The following is an 18,108-nucleotide window of genomic DNA, read 5'->3' as shown; positions in this document are numbered from 1 at the left end:
AGGCTTGCCAAAGTGATTAATAATAACATTACAGGCCATATGTAGACAACTTGGGTTGGGTCAGCTTTAGAGGTATGCTGGGCCAGTATGATATGATAACATAAGCCCAAGTGACAAATAATATAAATTAGGGCTGCCCTAGGTTTGGTCTGACATGAGTCAAGTTGTTGATAGCCTTGGATGCCATGTCCTAATAGCCATTGGAATGCAGACATCTTAGACTACGAATGAGTAAATATTGATTGAAAGTGTATTATGGACCCACATAAATTCCAACTCCACATTATTGGTTGGGTTTAATGCAGATATTAACATCCCATAAGATTCCAATAATTGACTGTACTTGGTTTGGATGTGTCCTTTTATTACTGGATCAGCTGCATCCAACCACTATGGTCTATGGTTATGGCAAATAAGTGATAAGTGATAACACTTCAATAATTTTATGGGTTTTCCTTTGAAATCTTATCCACGATTTGGTTCTTTGTATTTGTTCTCCTCCCTCCTCCCCTCCATAATATTCAACTTTCTCTGTCTGTCAGGGTTCAAAGTATCCCACACAGGCTGATACGTTTGTATCAGTACTTTTTTTTAGGTTTTATTTATTTATTTTTGAAATCGGTTTAGAGGGATCAGTTTAAGGTCCGATTACCCTCTGAACAGTGTCTGATCCGATACAGTCCCTGGAGGGACGTATTGAAAAACCATCAGCACAATACATATCGGCCAATACGGGCCGATACGTATCAATACTTTGAACCTTGCTGTCTGTTCAGTTGAGATTAATTCAAGGCACATAACACTAAAAAAAAAACACTACAAAGGTTTTGCTACTCGTCAATGGACATCCACTTTAAGCACTTCTATCAAATTGACCAAACAGGACTACCGAACTGGTGACCTGGCTGGTGATAGAGATGCAATTTGGATCGAGTTGGGTTGGGAATTTGTTTAGTTTCAATGAACCCGAGCATATTATAGTTGAAATTCTTGAAATCAGGCTACCAAATTTGCACCCCTACCGGATGCGTATTTTGGTTTTGTGTTTTGTTTGAATCTAAGAAGTCTTTAAGACACCATGGTTTCCTCTCTCTTGAGGTGCAAATCTCCAGATAGAGAGGAATCTTTGTCCTTGATCATTGAGGATAAGATATTTCAGTGATTGGGCAACTATATTTGTCTATGTTTCGTTTCATAAAATGTACTTTCATGTTTATCAAGATATACTTACTATCACATTCAATTACAGATGCACCATAAAAGTAGAGATTTGGAATGAAAGCATAATAGACTTGACTTCAGAACAGTTTCCAGTTGGGCAAATATGGAGTACTGCAGGAGTAGCTCTACTTTTCATCATATGTTGCCAGAATCAAGACATACTTAAATCCAACCATGGTACAGAGAATGAATAAATCACTGGTTAGAAAGGTTTGAGTATCAGTCAATGTTAAATTTGTCTATAGACTACAGTCCAAAGTCCAAAGAGAATTCAGAGCACCAGCACAATTAATTCAACATTTCTTCTACTTAGAAAGTTGGTAAGTTTGAATTTAAGAAAAAAAAAAGAAAAAGAAAAAGAACAGATATTTAAGTTCTGCTTGGTACATAATTGACACTTGATACCACAATCTGCTTAATTGTCTTTGAACAAATGATCCAAAATAGCTCTGACTTAATCACTTTTTACTCAGCCCCTGCACCACGTGCACAAGTAGTTGAAGCCATGCAAATCCCACATGAGTACAAGAAATTAGTCTTCTCTCTCTCTCTCTGCCCCTAAATTGAAATCTAAGATCAAACAACAAAAAAATGGAGTGAAGTGGACGCTATATGCTCTTGAGTTGTGTGAAGTAATTACAAATAATTGACGTAAGCAACAAATGTAATCCCAATAATGCAAAAGTGAATCAAGAAGACTAGATACCCAATTTCTTCGATGGGCTTCCTAGCTTGATGTCAGACAGAGACCCAAACAGTGTACTCGTACTACGGATAAGGGTGAACCTGTGTGAATTAATATGGGTTTTGGATCAGAAGAAGCTGATCTCTGAAGCAAACTGATCATTATGAATTGTGATAAAATGGGTTCTTTGATTATTTCTTGGTTAGATCAAGTAAGCCCGTTCAGCTATGGACAATCTACCTATCCAATCTTGAAATTTATTTAATGGGTTTCCCTCATTCCCTGTATCAACTTCTGGCCCGCAGACTAGATATTATTTCTCAGTTGATCCTTGTGTAAATGTTGCTAGGTTGACATGCATCAACCCCATTGAACAATGGGGTCAGTTTCAAATATCCCACTTTTACGCTAGGCAGTTTGATAATATTTTGGGAAATTGTTTAAAAGTTGCTATGAGTTTTTAATGTTTCTGTTAAATTCACAACTTTTTAAAATGTCTAAAATTCATCATGTCAGTAAGTTTCTTTTTTTCCCAAAACTCATCTTCCGTTAGTGCACCATTAACAGAGGTGTCCATGTCAGCATAAATAACAATTTTTATGACTAAATTACCCTTGAATGGTGAATTAGAGGAAAAATAGTCTTTTTCAGTTTTCAATTTTCTTGTTTTTTTTTTGCTTTTTTAGTGTTATGTTATAATTTTCAATGCTTTTTTTATAATTTCTGTTTTTTTTTTATATTTTTCTATTTTCTATAATCTATAAATTTTCCTGTATTTTTTGTTATTTATTTGCAATTTATGTGTTTTTCTATAATTTTTGGTGTTTTTTCTACAATTTTTATTTTCTGATTTTGCTTTTTCATTTTCTCTAGTTTCTATAATTTAAAAATATATTTTTTATTTTGTTTGCAATTTTTATAATTTATTATATTTTTTGTAATTTCTATGTTTTTATGTATTTTATATTTGAAAATATTTTTTTGAACCTTTTTCCTTTTTTCATGTCTAAATATTAAAATGGTAATATATTAACACTCGCTAGTCTATTTAACGTCAAGTTAGTGACATGGTGAGTTTTAGACATTTTGAAAAGTTGTGGTGAGTTTAAGAGAAATGCTGAAAACTCATGGTGATTTTTAGACAATTTCCCATATATTTTTTGTTTGGAAAAAGTACCCGTTTTTTACTTCTAGTGACTGTTTCTGGTGGTTTCATGGTTTGAGACCGATGACAGACAGTCCGACTCTAGCAAAAGTGAATAGGGTTGAGAGTTTTATTGAAGGGTGGTCACATTGGCACAAAAACAAACACTATATCGTTTTCCGTACTTTTGTACTTTCAATACAAAAATATTTGGAAAATTGTCTAAAATTCACCATGAGTTTTCAGCATTTCTCTTAAACTCACCACAACTTTTCAAAATGTCTAAATCTCATCATATCACCAACTTGACGTTAAACAGACTAATGGGTGTTAATATATTACCATTTTAACCTTCATAGAAAAAATAAAATATATACAAAATAAATTAATGGGTGTTAATATATTAGCATTTTAATATTTAGACATGAAAAAAGGAAAAAAGTTGAAAAAATATTTTTAAATATAAAATACATAAAAACATAGAAATTACAAAAAATATAAAAAATTATAAAAATTGCAAACAAAATAAAAAATTATTTTCAAATTATAGAAACTATAGAAAACGAAAAACAAAATCAGAAAATAAAAATTGTAGAAAAAACACCAAAAAATATAGAAAAACACAAATTGCAAATAAATAACAAAAAATACAGGAAAATTATAGATTATAGAAAGTAAAAAAAATGTATAAAACAGAAATTATAAAAAACATTGGAAATTATAACAAAACACTAAAAAAGCAAAAAAAACAAGAAAATTGAAAACTGAAAAAGACTATTTTTCCTCTAACTCACCATTCAAGGGTAATTTGGTCATGAAAATTGTTATTTATGCTGATATGGACACCTCTGTTAAGAAGCATTAACGGTGCACTAACGGAATGTGAGTTTTGGGAAAAAAATTACTGACATGGTGAATTTTAGACATTTTGAAAAGTTGTGAGTTTAAGAGAAATGTTGAAAACTCATAGTGGGTTTTAGACAATTTCCCAAAATATGTTATAAAAGTTTATCCAAACACAGCCTAGCATTACATTTTGATTGTATGTAAGGTGGGCTGACAATCCTGCTAGTTGGCTATGGAGGGGCTTGATCTGGACTATTTTTCCTCTAATTCACCATTCAAGGGTAATTTGGTCATGAAAATTGTTATTTATGCTGACATGGACACCTCTGTTAAGAAGCATTAACGGTGCACTAACGGAAGGTGAGTTTTGGGAAAAAAATTACTGACATGGTGAATTTTAGACAGTTTGAAAAATTGTGGTGAGATTAAGAGAAATATTGAAAACTCAGTGAGTTTTAGACAATTTCCCAAAATATTTTATAAAAGTTTATCCAAACACGGCCTAACATTACATTTTGATTGTATGTAGGGTGGGTTGACAATCCTGCTAGCTGGCTATGGAGGGGCTTGATCTGGACTAGTTTTCTCTAAATGCATGCATTATTGGTTCTTCTATCGTTTGCTTCAGAAAGAGAAAGGAAAAACGGAATACCACAAAAAAAAAAAAAATCTTCCTTTCAAGTCTAGTTGATGGTCCAGAGGATTGGACGATATAAGAATGCACAGTTTGGTAATTTGGTTAACTAACTTAATAGTTTTGGAACGAGATTCAAAGCATAAGTGAAAAATCATAGCCAGAAAATGAGGGATTCCTTTTCATGGTGTCTAAAGACAAGGCTAATCTGACTTTAAACACACTGGCTATGTTTTTGAACTTGTCCAAACAGCCCTTAGTTTTCCTGCCCAGAGCTAGATCCTCTGAACAATAGACTCAAGTATTGTGGTTCTAGAGTAATGATGCAAATTAATTTCCTTATGCCTTTATGCCTTGTACATGCATGTTCTCTTGCAAGCTGGCTTGATGGGTTCATGTTGATACCAGATTATGCAATTTGTTCTTGGAATGCCCTTTCAGCAAATTGGCCAGAAACAATGTTTTTCCTTCGCTAGATGGAGATATCAGAAAAGATTTAGTTTGGGTTTTTTGCAGTACCGGGGACAATTAATAAAGTCCTGTTTGGCTGCTGTAAGAGTAGATTCTATGTGCTCTCATCCTTGTTAGAACCAATGTAAATCCAAAGCCTAATACAGCTCAAAAATTGATCAAAATTTGTTCTAACTCTCCAAATTTTGACATGGGCAGTCATTATCTAGCAACGGAGAGACTGCTGGGTCTTCTCATGTCTCCTCAAGGCCCCTGGCTCAAGCTGGCAGCAGGCCCCATGGTTGGTACTCACTGTGGACTCAGCTCAAGTCAAGTTGGCAGGCTTCCTGATCCAAACCCAATCAGAAATTCGGCTTTAATTAGTACAAGTAAAACCTCAAATCAAACAATGACAGCCCACGTTTCAGTCATCTATGGGTTAAACTTGGTCTCTTTTTATCTTCATGAAAAAACAGGCCCCTCATGTCCAATAATGCTGGTTCAATGTTTAAATTGATGATGCGTAATCCGGCCGGTCTTAACTGTCAACGACCTTGCCTCTGACTGGAGCAACGGAGGGCCTGAAACAGAGAAGAAAGTGGGGAATCTCCGGGGAGGAACTCGGTGAGATTGCTCCGAAGCTCAAGTTAGTATTCTCTCAAAGGCAAGATAAAACCAGATGGCGCAAAGTTCACATACCTTGTTCTTGGGGGGTAGGAAGCCTTTTATAGCCACCTCGCGCACTCACTCCTAAGCTTCCGTCAGGTTGGGTATGATTATCTCTGTGCTCCTGCCAGTTCGGGTGTCATCATCTCTGCTGGGACAGGACCGCCACTGCTCTCTTTGTCGGAGCCGTCTCTGCAACTGGAGATGGCAGTGGCAGGTGGTTGTTGAAGTGCGGCTGTCAAGCGTCAGATCCCAAGTCAGTCTGGTGCGCCGCCCCCGGGTACGTACTTCCTCGGTGTCAGGCGTGGTACGGTTGTTCAGTTTGGCGTCCTGGAGGCGAAGTGCTGGAGTGGTGAGTGAGGTGGTCTTGAGTTCGGATAGAAGTGTGTCCCGAACTGCCATGGGGCAGGCCAGTTCGGGTTGTTGCCCTTTGTGTTTGTAAGGCTCGAGGCCTAAGGGAGAGCTCGGGCTTTTTGCAGGGAGTTCGGGCTCCTTGTAGGAAGTTCAGATCGCTGGTTCCTCCTTTTGGAACTTGCACCTTGGGTGTGCTGTTGTGCCGAGCTGTTGCTTTTGCCACGTGTTGAGTGATTACGAGGTCGGGCCAAATCTTCCTTCATCACAAATGATGAATGATAATTAGGTTCATAAAAATTTGTAGGGAAAACTCAGTTCACAGAATATGCCAACTGAATTATTTGCAGTGACAAAGGCTAAACAACCCAAAAGGAGAATAAATCTCCAACGAACACTCATATCAACTTCTTGGTGCTAGACTGTTTTATTATATACACTGGCTATGAGGTTAGTATGACTCTGTATGTAACCAGATTTTGCACAATAAAATTAGCATCCATCTATCTTGGATGATATTGTCATTTTTAGTTAGTTGCAGAACCAGAACATCTCTTCTGGTGCTTGCCAACACATGCTATACCCAGTCAAGGAGTTTGTGAATTCTTTCTCTGAGCTAAGCAACTCATAGTTCAGTTCCACAACAGTGATGCTCATTGGATGCTTTAGATTATGTCTTTACTTTCCCTTATAAGAGGGATCTTCATTCCAGTTGATTCTTTGGCTCATGCATCTATGCCAGTGTTTTTTCATAACAACCAATGAGATGATCCCACATCAAGGGGGTGTATCCTCATCGAAGCTTTTTCAATGTCATTATTATCATTTGCTAAATTATAAGCCCTTACATCATTTTTCACTACTTCAACCTTTGTCTTTTTTGCCTGTCTCTATCTCTTCTATATCACTTGATTAATTGGTTGATTAATTCTCTAATATTGTAACCACATATAGGAGTTTAATTTGGGTGGGTACTGGTTGAGGAGTCCAGATCTCCTGCAAGCGAAAAATGTGTTTACACGGCATCCATCTGCACAGTGGGAATAATATGTTAAATTCATGAGGAGATGTTCCCAATGTACAGCTAGATGTCCCTGCTCCCTGAGTGTGTGCAGCGTTTTTGCTTGCAGATGATTCCGTCCCCCATTTGAGTTAGTTCACTAGGCTGTCTAGATTTGACAAGCTGGGCTATAAACAGGGCTCTCTCTGCATGAAAAGTTATTTTACTCGGCAATTCATCCAACATTGATACTGCTACACAGTCTTAGTGAACTAACACATCATGTGGAGAGCCAAAAAATTTCCTTTCTTCTGAGACAATGGAAATTCTTCAAATCAAGTATTTGGTTTGCACCAGAGATTAAACTTATAGGGTGGTGTTCTATAACATGAAATCTTGATTGTTTTTTGTTTTCATTTGTTTTTGAAACCGCTACATTGGCAAAAAACAATAACATGTTCTTCAACTCCTTTTTTGAAAGCCAAAAATCAGTTGGATTTATTTCAAAGTGTGGAAATTATAAGATTGACGGAACGTACTTTAAACCAGAAATTCAAGAACATGTTTTTTGTTTTATTATTAGAAACAAAATGCATACATTTGTTTTCTGTGTTTTTTGTTTTAAGAACCAATTTGTTTTCAACCCAGGTAATTGAATTTGCTTTGTTTTTGGAACTAACAACAAGAAAAATAATTCACGTGTTAGACAGTTTTGTATGCCCTTAGCTTCAATCAGAATGATGTACTTTATGAGTTTATTGTAAATGAATAAAGATACATATTTGATTCATGTTCCCTTGGTATGTTTCTGTGTAATACCCTTAAACTGGACACTTAATGAGACTCGTGTTAGTTTAGAATGTTCACAGCCAGTGGATCGGTCTGGGGAGACCTATCCTGACAAGGCTGACACTGTAGTGCCACCAAGTCGGTTGGGGTGGCTTGTCTCAGCTGCCAGGGTGAGACCCTAGGCACATACAATGTAGGATTAATTGAATCTTTGAACTGGACCAGATTTCCAGTATTGCCCTGGACCTTGGAGATTGATGGGCAAAACTGGAAAGTTACACCCGACCCCTAGACTCGATTATGATACTACACTAGGTGTCGGATTGGACTGTCTTTGATGTACCAATCAGTGAGATCCTTAGCGGGGGTCAAAACCTGGGTATGTTGGGACAGTCCGAGAATTCATCTGAGTGGGTGATCATAGTGACAGGATCAGCCCCTTTGTCGGACAAAGGTAATGATCGGGGATGCACTCTCACTGATGGAAACCAAGACTGCCGGCAGCCGATTTCAACCGTTGAGATTTGTTTTGCAAAATATATTTTATATAGGATATAAAAGTATATATATATGGTTTCTAAATTGTTTGCAAGAAAGTTTTAATTCCCGGGATCCATATAAGTGGAGAGTGCAACACTGTTCCTTGCAGCCGAGGGAGAGGTCCTTTCTTGTCGGGCAGTGTATGATCATTATGGGCTGAGAGGTTAAGTGTAAGACCATTGAGGATAACACCTGATGGGCTAATCTTGCATCTGCCCACAGTCCTTGGGTGTTACAAGGTGGCTTGGCCCAGGGACCACTTAGTGTAAGTGTTGGGCCCATAGAGCTCATTTGATGGGTTTCAGGGGGTACACTGTCTTCAGCAGTGCATTCGGCTAGGCCTTGTAACAAAGGCTGGGCTGAACCCATGTGGCTGATGTGTAGATCAATGCTTGGGTCCCACGCCATACAAGGAAGCCCAACTGGGCAGCAATTTGGAAGGTTTTTGAGTACATAACCTTAATGGGCCTTAAGCCCATTTCGAACTGGGCTGATTTGATCAGTCATTTAAAGGGGGCAAATTCTGAAGTGGGTCAGCTAAAAGGATTGGGCTTAGACCCTATCCACTCGGAGAGTCCAAGATCTAAATAAGATTTAGATCTGGAAACCTCCTAATTAGATTAGGAGACAGCTGATCTGATTTGCATATAAGATAAGGATTATCCCTTATCACTAAGGGACTTCTAACCCAAATATGATTTGGATTAGCAACTCCTAATCTGATTAGGAGCTGATCCCTTTGAGATTATAAAAGGGGAAGGGGGCGGCAGCCTTTTACATCATCAACAGCATTCTTCTCTTAAAGAAAGAGAGATTGAGAGATTTCCTGCATACTGCGAATTCTCTCCTGCCGCCACCTTCCTGCCATTGCCATTCCTTCAGTTCGATCTCCAGTTCTTAGGAGCAATCAAGATTGGATCTTGATTTCAATCTTTTGGGAAAAGATTGATTGGAGCTGTACAAACAAGCCGTCCAGTTGATTCTTGCGAAGGGTCAAGTTCTTTTGAAGAACATTGCTGATTTTGCTCCATCCTTCACTGCGCCATCTTCAGTGGGAGCAGATTTTGGATCCTTCCTTGGGCGTGAACACCTCCATTGGGAGATAGTATTTCTCCGTATCAGGTATAATCCTCTCCCACTCCTTTTGGTTCAGATCTGGTTCAGTTTATGGTTCAAGATTGATCCTTGAAAATATGATTTTCTAAATAGGGAATACGATTCCCAGTTGAAGGGAGAGATAAAATTTTTGAAATTCGCCCCTTATTCCACATTCTTTGGGCATCCATAGGATGGATCTCTCATCCCTTCATCACGTCCCTACATTTTCAGATAATTAATTCTTCGATGTGAATTGCTTTTATTGTTGTGAGTTCCAAAAGCACATTAAAACCATCTGATTTTCTAAAGCTGAAACCAATAACATGTTATTGAACTTTTGGTTTGAACAACATTCTTTTGTTTTAAATCACACAATATATCTCATTATCTTTCATAAATCATGCAATATCTGTACTTGAACTTTTGGTATTGTTTTAGAAATTCTAAAACATGGATTTCTTTTTTTCTTTAAACAAAACAACTTGTTTTAAAGAATTTCTTTCTTTCGTTTTTTTTTTTTCCATTCATGGTAGATTGAGTCACTTGCTATGAATAGTTTGGTAGTCCTTTTCCATCTCTCTAATCCAAGAAAAAGAAAATTCAACTGTATATATGATATATCCAATCTAATTAAGAAGAAGCAAATACACAACCATGATAATTACCCCTTCTCTATTCATGCTAGACCGGATTCTGTCCTAACCTTTGGCACTTTCTTGCATAAAGGGAGACTGGTCCCTCACTCAAACCTGCATTCTTATTGCTTGCTAACCTGAGATTTTACCATTACACCAATCAATGGCCCCTTATTCATGGGTATGGTCTTCATTTACAAGCAGATGAACAATTTATTACAAAAAAAGGTGATAAATAGGGCAAAAAAGTTACAAAAAAAAAAAAAAAAATCTATGACGTGTTTGCATCGCTTTAACGTTGCCGACAATCTTTAGCAGGTGTCGTCCTCAAGAAGTGTCAAAAAAATACATGCTAAGATGGTTAGTTTGTTTTCATTTTCTTCTCATTTGTCACCAAAAACATGGGAACTTTGGAACGTCATAGTAGTATTAAGTTGAAAATACCTTTTCATTGAGGGTAAAGACAAAGAGGTCCTAATCTGAACTGTGCATACTTGGTAACCTTTATTGGGTCGTTTTATGATGTGCAAACAACTTTGCACAAAACCACATAAAATCCCAAGATTATCTTGTTGATTTATCCATAAAACATTCTACAATATTGTGTAAAAGTTTCAATAATTCTCTCCACCTCAGTTATGATGAGTCCAGAGAGTTTCTAGTAATGGGTGGGCGACAACTGAGGTCTCTACAAGGGTATAGTCTTGAAACCATAAAGCAAAACTCAGAGATCACCCAAATTTTATTATAGTCTTTAACTCTGCAGTAAAAGAAGAAAATAGAAAACGTGCCCATGAAACCATTTAAACCCTAAATTCATTTCATCAAATGGTTATGGTTTATGCATCATTTTAAAAACTATATAAAATGACAAAGTCTTTATTAATCCAGTGAAGGCAAATCAAAATTGCATAGGTACTTCGAATCATTATAAGCAATTTAAATTTGTAATGCAAAAAAAAAAATCAGTTCAGAAATTTTGTGCTATATAGTACTGATGTACTTTTTGTTGAAGTTGTGGTGGTTGGATATTATTGTTGAACTATTTATGTTATTGTTATGAGAACTATATCCCATCCTAAGTTATTTTCCTCTTCATCTTTTTATATAAGGGTGATTTTATAACTAAAAAAATTATTTGTAATTAAGATTTGCAGTACTACACCTAATGCAGAACTTGTACTTTTTGTCTTATTACAAAGTGTACATGTGCTTTACACATAACAATTTCTTCAAAAAATTATCATGATACTTAATAATATATTTTCAAAATTTTTTACATTTTTTTATTTCTATGTTTATAAAAATTAATTTTTATTTGTCACACTTATTTTTATTTAATACAATGAATATATGATGTTAGAAATGTTCCCAAATGTTTTCTATCTATCTATCTCTCTCTCTCTCTCTCTATATATATATTTGTATTTTATATACTTTTGTGTTTTTTATCTTTTATAATTTTTATTATTATTTAGCTATGACATCAAGGGTTAGCACATTTGACCCAAAAGGTTGAATTGTTGATTCACCACCAAATAGGAAAACAAAAACAATTAATTTCTCACACTTATTTTTATTTAGTATGGTTAATTAATATAGGATTCAATAAAAGAATGGGAGTTAATACTATAAATATAAGACTTAATGAAAGGGAATTGAATGAGAAAAACCACAGTAGTTTAACTTACATTTCATGCCCTCACAATTAGAGAATGACCAAATTCAAAAATAGTGGTCAATGCCAAAAAAATCTAAAAATAGTGGGATTCCGATCAAGAAAAGGATTCAATAAATGCTAATGGGAGTTAATACATACCATAAGTATAAGACTTGATGAGAATGATTTGAATGAGGAGAAAAGTGGTTGTTTAAATTGCATTTCTGTCCTTACAATTAGATAGAGATCGAATTCAAAAATTAGAGTATTTTAATCAAACAAAAGTTTCACACTCTCATTCACACTTTTAATGATAACTAGTAAGCATGCACGTGGCAACTCTAGATGATGATAATGATAATAATAATATATCCAAAAATTTCTATAAACTTTTATGATTTTTTTTGTTTTTATATATTTTATATTTTTTTATCATTAATCGGATGTAATTGCAAAATCCAAATCTGATTACATAAACACATCATCCAAATATGTAATAATCGGATTGAGTTGTAAAGTTTCAGGTATCATTGACAAGTCTATCTGTTTGGTAGGGATGTAAACGGATTGGATCAAATCTAAATTAGGGTATCCAAATCTGATCCAATATTATTAACAGTAGATCGGATTGCATCTCATAAACATGGAATATGAATCCGATGAGGAAGTCGGATATTTGGATCTAATCCGTTCCAATTTAATTTAAAAAATAATAAAATATTAAAAGAAATATAAAATATAATAATTTAAATAAAGAAAAACAAAAAATACATGTATATTTTCAACTATTTTCATCATCATATATAATTTTTTATAAAACAATAAATAATATAACAAATTTACAAAAATGCAATATAAATAAATATATAACACATATATATTCTAGTTTTTTTATTGGATCCTATTATCTGACCCGATCCAATCCAAAGATCCGGGCTGGGGATACCTGAATTCACCAAAAAGGATCAACTCGGATCATGATCCGACCCATTTGCACCCCTACTGTTTGGCTAGATTCTTCATTTTATAATTTTTTTGTGTATCTTTTTTTTGTTCATTTATAAAAAAAAAAAGTAAGATTTAAATAGAGTGAATTGAATGTGGTGAAAAGTATTAGTTCAATTTATAAATTAAACATCACAATTAAATAAGGGCTAAATTCAAAAATGAGTATTTTAGTCAAAAGAAAATTCTACAATTTTATTCAAATTTTTAATAGTAATGTAAATATAGAATTATAGATGTGTTCAACTTTTTACTATTTTTTTGTATTTTTTGTGTGTAAAACTAATTATGATATTTTACACTTACTTTTTGTTTAATATGACAAATATATGATATTATACATGTGTCTGAAAGCCTTTTTTTTGCAAAATATATGTATTTTTTATTTTTGTATTTTTATATTTTATTAATTTTTATTATTTATTTATGACATTAAAGTTTAATACATTTAACCCAAAAGTTGAACTATTTATTATTAATTTTTATATTTCCTTTTTTGCCAATTCTAAATTATGTATTTCAATTTCATTATGAATAAAACTAATTTGGTTACATAAATGTGACTAATTTTTTTACACTATTTGTAATTTTCTATATTTATTTCTATTTTAAAATTTTATTATCTAACTATGATTTTGTTGATTGATCAATTTGACTCGGATGGTTGAATTGCTTAACCACAACTTAGATAAAGAATGATTTTATTTTTGGTCAATTTTAAATATATGGATTTATACTATTAAAAATATTGACATAGATCTAATTAGTAGCATTTATTAGTGAAAAATAACTTAAAAAGATAGGATTTAATAAGAGAAAATGGGATTTAATATCTTAAGTATAAGACTTAATTAGATGAGATTAAATGAGGTGAAAAGTAATAATTGAATTTACATTTTCAACCCTTGCAATTAGAGATGAATTAAATATACAAATATGGGCATTTTAATAGACATTAAAGTTGACATTGAATCTATAAACATATAATAAAGTGACTTTTATACCCTTACTCAAACAAAGAAATAGAAGATAATTTTAGTCCAAAAAAACTTCCACGCCACATTCACAATTTTATATATTATATAGATTTAGATATTTGCACTTATTAATAGTGCAAATTCTGCATCTAAAATATTGATGCAAAATTTTCATCACTTGCCTCCTACCTCAATTCTCTCTCATATGAAGTGGGTCCAAGACTACATCATCTTGCTTCCAATATCAGCCTTTTTTTTTCATTGGAACTTTTTCATACAAGGTTGGGACGACGTCACTTTACTTCCTACCTTAATACTTACTAATAATAATTAATAAGAGAGTCAAATTTAAATCAAAAGCAAACCAAATTAATCTTGTTTGCATTCCAAACAAGTTGAGACTTTTGCAGTTTTTTTTTTTTTTGAACTTCATGGAGCTATGCAACAGTGGTAGCCCATCTCCCTGTTTTCTATCTTCACAAAAGAAAAAAAAGGGAAGTAGAGAAAATAAGAAAAAAGGAAAGAAGAGAAAATAATCTAGGTTACTAGCATACTATACATTTGTAATGGCCAAAAGTCGAGATCAAATCAGCCCCCCATAGCACATCCCCTCATGTACTGGGAATATCTCTCGATGATAATACCATAAATGATGATATCATCATGGGAGATGTTCCCAATACATGGCAGAGATGTGATGTAAGACGTGGGGGAACTGATTTGAACTCCCAAAAGTCTATTCGTTGTTGATACTAACTGATGGTGTCAACATATGGAGCTAATGTAGTGGATCTTTTGCTCCTATTTAGGTATAATTTTCATAAATTAAGTTACTTAATTAATTCATATTATCTCCCACTAATTCTTATTATATTCCATTTTCTCTCGTATATTTAAATCATATAAATCAAAACACACTTCTCAATTACATAATTGGATTTTTGACTCTGACAACCATTGAACTTTTCAACAAAGCCACTTTAGACCCAAAATTTTGAAAATGGCCATTTTCACCTTCAAACGATGATGGAAAGGCCACTTTAAGGCAGAAAGGGACGATATTAGAGACATGTTAGTTGTTTTGTTAGACAAATAATAAAATAATAAGGCCTATTAATATAGCACTGCTCAAATAAAAAAAAAATAGGAAATTATATATGGATCTCACTTAAAATTCTCACTTTGTTCACACATGACCAAGAATGAAGCCCTAGAGAGCTAAGACCTTCATTGAGTAAAGGCTCTTTTTACTTAATTCTCTCTTAATCCATGTTTATGAGTTTAATCATCTTTTTACCCATTTGCATAACCCAAAGAAATCCCTATACAATGCAGACAATTGTGTCACTCTGAGTGCTGCCTTTGCTTTTTTTTTTTCTGTATTTTGTCTGGGTCTGGCTGGCCCATCCCTTTCTAGCCATGTGAAGGGAACATTTTATCAAAACCAAAACAGTCCACTTTACAGAAAAACCATTGTAACCTCCACAGATATACTATTATCATTGCCCCACCTTTCTACCATTCAACCCTCAATAATAAATGCATAAACTTCCAACTCCCACAACAAAACAAATGCACAAAATATACTTTCACCTCACTTTAACACATTTTAGGCCCAAAGTTTTTCAACAAAATCTCCATAAAACCCAAATGTCGTTTTCTTTGGATGATACAATTCAACACATTGCAGACTTGGTGGTCTAAAAATTCCGTTAAATGATCCTTTTAGCTCAACCATAAACCTCCACCCCTTATCCAAACCATTCCAAGTAGAAACCAATCAAATTTCTCAATCCAAACCCTTCAATTGTATTCTAAATGCTACATCTACTTAAACACTCCAAATGGGCCCTAGGTTCATTGAACCTGCTTTGAGCTCCAAGTGGTGCAACCTCAGCCCATAAGTTAGGCCCACCAGAAACTCAAACCACCACCACACCAGTTTAGACAAGGAAACCACACCCACACCTCACATTCCAAAAATCCCAAGTAAAGAGCAAATGAAAGCAACCCATTTCATTCCAAATCTCAAAGTCTCTTTTATGTACAAAATGCACCCAATACCCTTCACTCGAATCCGTACCCGAACCGTTTATGAATCATAAAACACAAATTACTTACAATCTCTCTCTCTCTCCCTACCTCTTTGAATGAAAGATGGAAGTGGAACAAAACAATCCGTAATAGAGAGAGCTAGGGTGGTTGATTGTTAGCGTTGGTGTTGCCGTTACCGTTACCGTCACCTTGCCAGGACCAAACTATGTCTTTTAACGCTGGCCTAACGTCCTCTTCACAGAATTTGGCGTATTCTAGCGTATCTCCGGCGGACTTTGAGAACTCGACGATGGCAACCTGCGGCGCCACCTCGAACACCTCCGCCGTCACCGACAGTTTCCCTTTACGCCCTTCGACGCTTCCCTGCATCTTCGCCTTGAAATCCTTCACCTTCACGAACCCGAAACTCAGCCCCTTCGCCACCAGCTCGAGCCTCGCCATGATTGCCGAGGCTGAGCATTTCGACGTGAATATCGACCTAGCTTTCCTCTTGCTCTCGAACAGACTCGAGAGGTCGAACCCAGATGACATCGAGGAAATAAACTCGAACGCGTTAAAGAAAGGCGGAGACGATTTCGACTTCATGACAGGGTCGTCTTCCTCTGTCTTCTCCGGCAACGGTTCCTCTATGGAGAACGCGATTGGTCGAGTGAAGCCTTTTCTGAACCAGGGCATTTGCATTATCTCCGAAACCGTAATCCGCTTATCGGGGTCGGCAACCAGGAGACTCGAGATCAACTGCTTGGCCTCGTGGGAAAACCAGGGCGGGAACTCATATTCCGCCCGGAAAACTTTCCGGTACATTTTCATTATACTCTCGTCCTGGAAAGGGAGGAAACCAGCCAGAAGAACATACAGAATTACCCCACAAGACCAGAGATCGGCCTTTGAGCCGTCGTAGCCTTTTTTCCTCAGAACCTCGGGAGCCACATAGGCCGGAGTCCCACACTGCGTGTGAAGGAGCCCGTCGTTGCGCAGTTGCTCCGGAAGAGCAGACAGACCGAAATCCGATATCTTGAGGTTCTCGTTCTCATCGAGAAGGAGATTCTCAGGCTTCAGATCACGGTGAGAGACGCCCCTACTGTGGCAGAAATCAACTGCGCTGATCAACTGCTGGAAATACTTGCGGGCGTCGTCCTCCTGGAGTTTCCCCTTGTAGACCTTTCCGAAGAGCTCACCGCCTCTAACGAACTCCATGGCGAAGAAGATCTTGGTCTTGGTGGCCATGACTTCTTTGAGCTCGACGACATTGGGGTGGAGAACGAGGCGCATGACGGAGATCTCCCGCTTGATCTGCTCCATGAGTCCTTCCTTCTTGACCTGGTCCTTATTGATCACCTTGATGGCGACGTTCTCCCCGGTATGGAGATGCTTCCCGTAGTAGACCTTGGCAAAGGTGCCTTGCCCCAACAACCTCCCCATCTCATACTTGCCGAACAGAAGACTCCTCGTTCCATTACTCTTCTCCATTTGAGTTCAGAAGGGTCGATCTGGTTCGAATCGATTATCAAAGAGGTAGATGGAGATGGGTTTTTCAAGGGTTTAAGCGGGTCGACATGGAATCCAGGAAAGGATCGATGATATACATATAGCCATTAAGTGATGGCCGGAAAATGATTTCCTGCGGTGGTGGCGGAGGTGGAAGTGGAAGGGAGGAGTGGAGGACAGGACGGAGCGGTTAACAAGCAACTGGGGGAGGAAAAATAAATGGAATGGAATAAGGAGCTGGGGGAGGCATGGATTGTCCTGTAGCCATTAGAGACTGTCCGGGACCGGCAGTTGGGGAGAGAGAGAGGAGACTGAAGAAGTGAAGAGAGAGAGCACCTGGTTTTCTGACTGTGATATCGATGACGATGAAGCGGCGACCGGCGAGCACATAGAATGGAGAGAAATGAGGGATTTCAGGGAACTAATAAGAGAAAGTAAACCAATGAGAGATAGACACCTGGGTATCTTTTTTTCAATCAGTTTGAAAAATGGGTCAAGTCCGATTGATTGGAATGTTTAGTGGTGGGTTCCCAACAATTTTTCAAATCGGACTGATTGAGAGGAGAGCTCAGGTGAGGTCGAGTTGGTGGAGTAAGATGATTGGATTTGGAGAGGTGTAATGAAAATAATGTAATGAATGGGTGGAGTATGGCGTGTGGGGGCAGCTAACCATGGGTTTGGGGTTTTGGCTTGTAGTTATAACCGTCAGTCTGCTTTTTTCAGTTGATGGACCCACTTCGAGGGTAAATTTTTAAGGAAGAAGAGGGCCCAGCCCATTTGATCGTTTGGTTTTGGTGACAGGGCTTTGCTTCGCTCCTACCATAACCCGACCATCTCAATACAAAAACCTGAAGTTTCTAACAA

At 36.4% G+C, this 18,108-nt stretch overlaps 1 pseudogene across 1 annotated transcript; it reads right to left on the bottom strand.

Annotated features, from left to right (window-relative positions):
- Positions 1-15,691: 15,691 nt before the first annotated feature.
- LOC104603316 (CBL-interacting serine/threonine-protein kinase 25 pseudogene) lies at positions 15,692-17,770 on the bottom strand (annotated as a pseudogene). The gene has a single exon (XR_016082548.1). The product of XR_016082548.1 is annotated as a CBL-interacting serine/threonine-protein kinase 25 pseudogene (transcript).
- Between the last annotated feature and the right edge of the window lie 338 nt (positions 17,771-18,108).

This window comes from Nelumbo nucifera, chromosome 2, assembly GCF_055504915.1.
Source record: "Nelumbo nucifera cultivar China Antique chromosome 2, China Antique-T2T, whole genome shotgun sequence".
NCBI classification, from domain to species: domain Eukaryota; kingdom Viridiplantae; phylum Streptophyta; class Magnoliopsida; order Proteales; family Nelumbonaceae; genus Nelumbo; species Nelumbo nucifera.
Note: the sequence above shows the minus strand (reverse complement) of the source record. Positions and strands in the feature narration are given on the sequence as shown.